The 6541-nt window shown below is 37.6% G+C and overlaps 1 pseudogene; it reads right to left on the minus strand.

The window, feature by feature from the left end:
* Positions 1-5217: 5217 nt before the first annotated feature.
* Positions 5218-5930, minus strand: LOC110218066 (nuclear ubiquitous casein and cyclin-dependent kinase substrate 1 pseudogene; annotated as a pseudogene).
* Positions 5931-6541: the final 611 nt, after the last annotated feature.

The following is a 6541-nucleotide window of genomic DNA, read 5'->3' on the forward strand; positions in this document are numbered from 1 at the left end:
AGGAATAAATGGAGTTTTCCTTAAAATAATAAATAGCATCTGCTAAAACCTTCAGCAAGCATCATATGTAATGGGGATAAACTATAATCATTTCCAATAAGATAGGGGGTGAAACAAAGATGTCCATTATCACCACTGTTGTTCAATATGGTACTAGAACCATTAGCTTTAACAAAAAGAGAAGAAAAATAAATTGAAGGTATTAGAATAGACAAAGAAGAAACAAAGGGATCACTTTTTTCAGATGACATGATGACACACTTAGAGAATCAAGTAAAAAACTACTGAAAATAATAAACAACTTTAACAAAGTTGCAGGCTATAAAATAAACCCACATAAATCATCAGCATTGCTGTATATTACCTACAAAGCCCAACAGCAAGAGATAGAAAGAGAAATTCCATTTAAACTTACTGTAGATATTATAAAATATTTAGGACTCCACCTACCAAAACAAACCAAGAAATTACATGAACACAATTACAAAACACTTTTCACATAAATAAAGTCAGATCTAAATAACTGGAGAAACATCAGTTGCTCGTGAATAGGCCAAGCTAATATAATAAAAATAGCAATTCTACCTAAGCTAATTTACTTATTCAGTGCCATACCAATCAAACTACCAAAGAATTATTTTATAGAGTTAGAAAAAATAATAAGAAGATTCATTTGGAAGAACAAAAGGTCCAGAATATTAAGGGAACTAATGAAATGCTAAAGAAGGTGGCCTAGCCAAGCCAGATCTTAAATTGTATTATAAAGCAGCAATCATCAAAACTACTCGTACTTTCTAAGAAATAGAGTGGTGTATCAGTGGAATAGGTTAAGTATGGAAGACACAGTAGTCAATGATTATAGTAATCTACTATTTGATAAAGCCAAAGACCCTAGTTTCTGGGATAAGAACTCACTATTTGACAAAAAACTGAAAAAGAGCAGGCAGACACTAAGCAAAGACCAAAATCTTACACCCTATACCAAAATAAAGTCAAAATGGGTCCATGATTTGGATATAAAAATTGATTTCATAAGCAAACTGGGAGAACAAGGAATAGTTCACCTGTCAGATTTATGGAGAATGGAAGAATTTATGACCAAACAAGGGGTAGAGAACATTATTAAATGCAAAATGAATGGATAATTTTGATTTTTTTTTGTTTCACATTAACTGGTTCTTTATTGGCTTAAAACCTAAACATTGTCAGTTCAAGAAGAAACCCACTTTGATGTGATACAGCAATCTTGCTGTTAAAATCTAAATTCCTCTTGATTCTTGGTAAAATTTATTCCAGGAAAAAGGATAAATATATATCTATTTTAAAAACAGGAACTATGGATATTCAGATCTGAAACAAAGTCACTTAAATTTTCATGCATTTGCACCCCTAATTTTTAGGGTGAGCATCATTTAACTCCCTAAAGACCTTAGCAGGAGAAAAGGATTTCTTGCTGGTTCCTATTGTGCTTGAGATGACCAGGAGTAAAATAGAAAATAAAACAAGAAAAAACCCAATAACAACAAAAAAGTAAATCCACACCCAAAAGTCACGTGTCCTGGTTGTTCCCAAATTGGGTTAGAAATATGGGAAATTTAAGGTTGTATTCACATTTATCACCTTCCTGCCTAGTCAATGAAAGTTTAGATTCATGATTAAAAAAATTTAACATACAAATTTTTGTCTTTGCTGACAGTGATTTGTTTTTAATTCAGATAAAAAAGAAACAATTGTTTTCATTTGGAATCCTTATTGTTTTCTGGATTCCTGTTCACCTTGTTAACTTTTAGTAAAGTTAAATTTCCAATAGAGTGTGCCTCAAATCTTATTGCTTCACCTGTAATAACTTTCATTTTTCTTTTTTTTTAAGTTAGGTGGTAAATTCATTGGATATTTTGTCATGGCTTTTACTGGAGATTGGGAAAGGGAGAGTAGCCAATAGACAAAGGGAGTTTAGGGGGCAGAGCAAGATGGAGGAATAAAAGCAGTGACTTGATTGATCTCTCCCCCAAACCCCTCAAAATACGTGTAAAAAATGGCTCTAAAAATACTCTAAAGCAGCTAACCCACAAAAAGACAGAGTGAAATAAATTTCCAGCCCAGGACAGCCTGGATGTCTCGGAAAAGTGATGGAAAAGCATATCACACCAGGCAGAGAGAGAAGTGCAGTTCAGCATGGGTGTGCAGGCAAAACAGGGATCAGCAAACCTGGAGCAGGCCTCAGAGGACTGAATCACAGGCAGCTGTGTCAATTTCCAGACTTCTCAACACACAAACAGCAAAGACAACTTAGAAGGTCAGTGGGAAAAGTCTGTGACTGTGGTGAGAGAGAAGCTCCATCTCAGCCCAAGTCACCACACATGGCCCCAGGGTGGCTGCTGCTTCCAGAGCTTCTGGCCCACAGACTGAGGGAGAATCCAGTGTGATAAGAGGGAGATTGAAGGGATCTCTTTGCTGGCACTGAGGCAGGATTCTCTTGCATTGCCTGTGCTTGGATCTGGGTCATAGTTCTGGGTGGCAGTCCCGGGACAAGGAGGATTGCTGGCACGGTGGAACCTGTAGTGGTGGGACAGACAAAATCCTCCTCACAGTTCCAAGGCAGAAAAGAGTGCTTGTGGTCACTCATAGACCAGAGCAAAGTCCAGGAAAGGAGTAAACACCTCGCCCTTGATTGTACCACCTTAGAAGAACTGAAAAATTACAGGTCCCTAGAAGAATCTCTGAAAACAGCTGCACAAAACCCCCAAAGCTTGGGGCAGTACATTCTCCACACTGGAAGCAGACCCCTATCTTAACAAAGAATTTAAAACTTAATTAATTGGCTAGGATCATGAACAAAGAAAGAGGCAAAAAAAGTCAGACCATAGAATCTTTCTTTGGTAACAAAGATCAAAACATACAATCAGGAGAAGACAACAAAGTCAAAGCTGCTACATCCCCTCCAAGAAAAATATGAATCAGGCCCAGGCCATGGAAGAGCTCAGAAAGGATTTTGAGAAACAAGTAAGAGGAGTAGAGGAAAAATTGGGAAGAGAAATGAGAGTGATGCAAAAAAATCATGAAAAACTAGTCAACAGCTTGCTAAAGGAGACCCCCCAAAAAAAAATACTGAAGAAAATAACACCTTAAAAATAGCCTAACCCAAATGGCAAAAGAGGTGCAAAAGCCAATGAGGAGAAGAATGCCCTTAAAAGCAAAACTGGCCAAACGGAAAAGGAAGCCCAAAAGCTTACTGAAGAAAAAACTTCCTTAAAAATTAGAATGGAGCAATTGAGAGCAATTGAGTGACTTTATGAGAAATCAAGACACTGTAAAACAAATCCAGAAAATGAAAAAATAGAAAATAATGTGAAATATCTCACTGGAAAAACAACTGCCTGGAAAATAGATCCAGGAGAGAGAATTTGAAAATTATTGGAATATCTGAAAGCCATCATCAAAAAAAGAACCTAGACATCATCTTTCAAGAAATTATCAAGGAAAACTGCCCTGATATTTTAGAACCAGAGGGCAAAATAGAAATGGAAAGAATCTACTGGTCACCTCCTGAAAGAGATCCCCAAAGGAAAACTCCTAGGAATATTGTAGCCAAATCCCAGAGTTCCCAGGTCAAAGAGAAAATATTGCAAGCAGCCAGAAAGAAACAATTCAAGTATTATGGAAACACAATCAGGAAAACACAAGATTTAGCAGCTTTTACATTAAGGGACTGGAGGGCATGGAATATAATATTCTGGAGGGTAAAGGAGATAGGATTGCAATCAAGAATCACCTACCCAGAAAAACTGAGTATAATACTTCAGGGTAAAAAATGGTCATTCAGTGAAATAGGGGACTTTCAAGCATTCTTGTTGAAAAGACCAGAGTTGAATAGAAAATTTGACTTTTAAATACAAGACTCAAGTGAAACATGAAGAGGTAAACAGGAAAGAGGAATCTTAAGAGACTATTAAGTTTGAACTGTTTATATTCCTGCATGGAAAGACGATACTTGTAACTCATGAGACCTTTGTTAGTATTAGGGTAGTTAGAGGGAAAAATTATATGGATGGATAGATAGATAGATAGATAGATAGATAGATAGATAGATAGATAGATAGATAGATACATAGATAGATAGATAGATAGATAGATAGATAGATAGATAGATAGATAGATAGATAGATAGATAGATAGACAGACAGAGAGCACAGGGTGAGTTGAAGTGAAGGGGTGATATTTGGAGAATAAAATTAAAGGGTGAGAGAAGATTATAACAGGAGAATGAGAAAGGGAGATGTAGAATGGGATAAATTATCTCACATAAAACAGACAAGAAAAGGCTTTTAAAGTGAAGGGAAACGGGGGAAGGTGAGAAGGAATGAGTCAATCTTATTCTCATAGGATTTGGCTTAAGGAAGGAATAACATACACACTCAATAGGGTATGGAATTTATCTTACCTTACAGGAAAATAGGAAGGGAAGGGTGTGGACAAGAGAGCAGGAGGATGATAGAGGGGAGGGCAAATTGGGGGAGGGGCTAATCAGAAGCAAACACTTCTGAGGAGGGACAGCGTCAAAAGAGAGAATAGAATAAATGGGGGAGGGATAGGATGAAAGGAAATATACTTAGTTTTTCACAACATAACTACTGTGGAAGTGTTTTGCATGACTCACATGTATAATCTGTATTAAGTTGCTTGCCTTTTCAGTGAGAATGGGTGGGGAAAGAGGAAGGGAGAAAATCTGGAACCCAAAGTTTTAAAAACACATGTTAAAAAAAATTGTTTTCCCATGCAACTGGAAATAAGAAATACAGGAAATAGGGAATAGAAATCTATCCTGCCCTATAGGAAAATAGAAAGGGAAGGGGATAAGAGAAAGGGGGGAGAGATAGAAGGGAGGGCAGATAGGGGAATAAGTATTCAGAACGCATTCCATCTTGGGGTGGGGGGAGGGATGAGATGGGGAGAAAATTTGGAACTCAAAATCTTGTGGAAGTGAATGTTAAAAACTAAAAAAAAATAAATTTTTTTTAAAAGGGAGTTTAAAAAACATGTCCATAATTTTCTCTTTGAAAAACGTGGTGGGAGGATATTCTGTCATCTCTCACCAGTACTGGGGGTCATGGAAGATGACGAGTCAAGCCATAGCCAAAACACTGTTCTAGCCCTCAGTAGATTTTCTTTTTTTCCCCTGTTTTTTTTTTCAATACAATCTCCCCAAATTATCACTTTTTAGTCTTCTCCAGACGGCTTCATCTTCAGACCCTTCATCCCCAGACTTTTCTGGGTGAGAGGTGGCAGACTTTTTATTTTCTGGGAAGCTTTCTGGATCCTCATCCCCATCTTTGGGGGAAGGAGTCTTTTCTTTTGATGCCTTTGATGCTGTGGGACCTTTGCCTTTCACTGGACTCAGTGTCCCTGCAGCCTTTAGCCTAGGTTTGGGCATTTTCTTTTCTTTCCTTTCAGGTTTGGATTTCTTCACCATCTTTTTATTTTTCTTTTTTGAACTTCCACAATCACTATCATCATCATCTTCCACTAGGAAGTCTTCATCACTGCCAGAATTCTCCTGTAATAGTGCCTCTTCTTCCTCTTCTTGTTCTTCTTCAGTGCCCATGTCTTCCATGAGCATTTCTCTCTGCTTGGAAGCTGCTTTTGTTATTGCCTGATGCTATTAGTGAACATTTTTGTGACCTTCTTTTTCATCTTCACTATCCTCTGGTGAGTGTGAATCATCCTTCTTGGTATTCACAATTTTTTCTTCAGAGTCCTAACTAATTTCCTGTGAATTTTCCCCATTGCCTCTTGTTTTTAGCCTCTCGGGGTGATGATCAGATTTTCAGAGCTGGAGGGGCTGAATCTCTTCTACAATCTTCATCTGCATCATCTGAAACTTAATAATCAACCACTTTCTGGATTCTGACGGGCCAGGACACGTTCACAGTTCAAACTGGACCTCCAGTGAAGCTGAGACCAGGCCCCTCCACCCCCCAACCCTGAGCTGCTTTGACCATCAAGGCCCAGGCTATAAAAATGAACATAACTTTTCACCCAGAAATAGTACTTCTAGGGCTGTATCCCAAAGAGATCATACAAATGGGAAAAGGACCCACATGTACAAAAATATTTATAGAAGCTCTTTTTGTCATGGCAAAGAATTAGAAATTCAGGGGATGCCCATCAATTGGGGAATGACTGAACAAGTTGTGTTATATGAATGTAATAGAATACTGTTGTACTATAAGAAATGATGAACAGGCAGACCTCAAAAAAACCTAGAAAGACTTGTATGGACTGATGCTGAGTGAAGTGAACAGTAACAGGAGAACATTATACACAATAACAGCCACATTGTGAGATGACTAATATTGATAGACTTAGCCCTTCTCAGCAATGCAAAGATCTAAGACATCTCCAAAAGTCTCATGATGGAAAATCCTGTCCACGTGCAGAGAAAGAACTATGGAATTTGAATGCAGTTCAAAGCATATTATTTGCTTTTTTTCCCCTCCTGTTTTGTTTTATTTTCTCTTTCTTGTGGTTCCTTTTATTGGTT

Source organism: Phascolarctos cinereus, unplaced genomic scaffold, assembly GCF_003287225.1.
Source record: "Phascolarctos cinereus isolate Bilbo 61053 unplaced genomic scaffold, phaCin_HiC Scaffold_726;HRSCAF=1367, whole genome shotgun sequence".
Lineage (NCBI taxonomy): Eukaryota > Metazoa > Chordata > Mammalia > Diprotodontia > Phascolarctidae > Phascolarctos > Phascolarctos cinereus.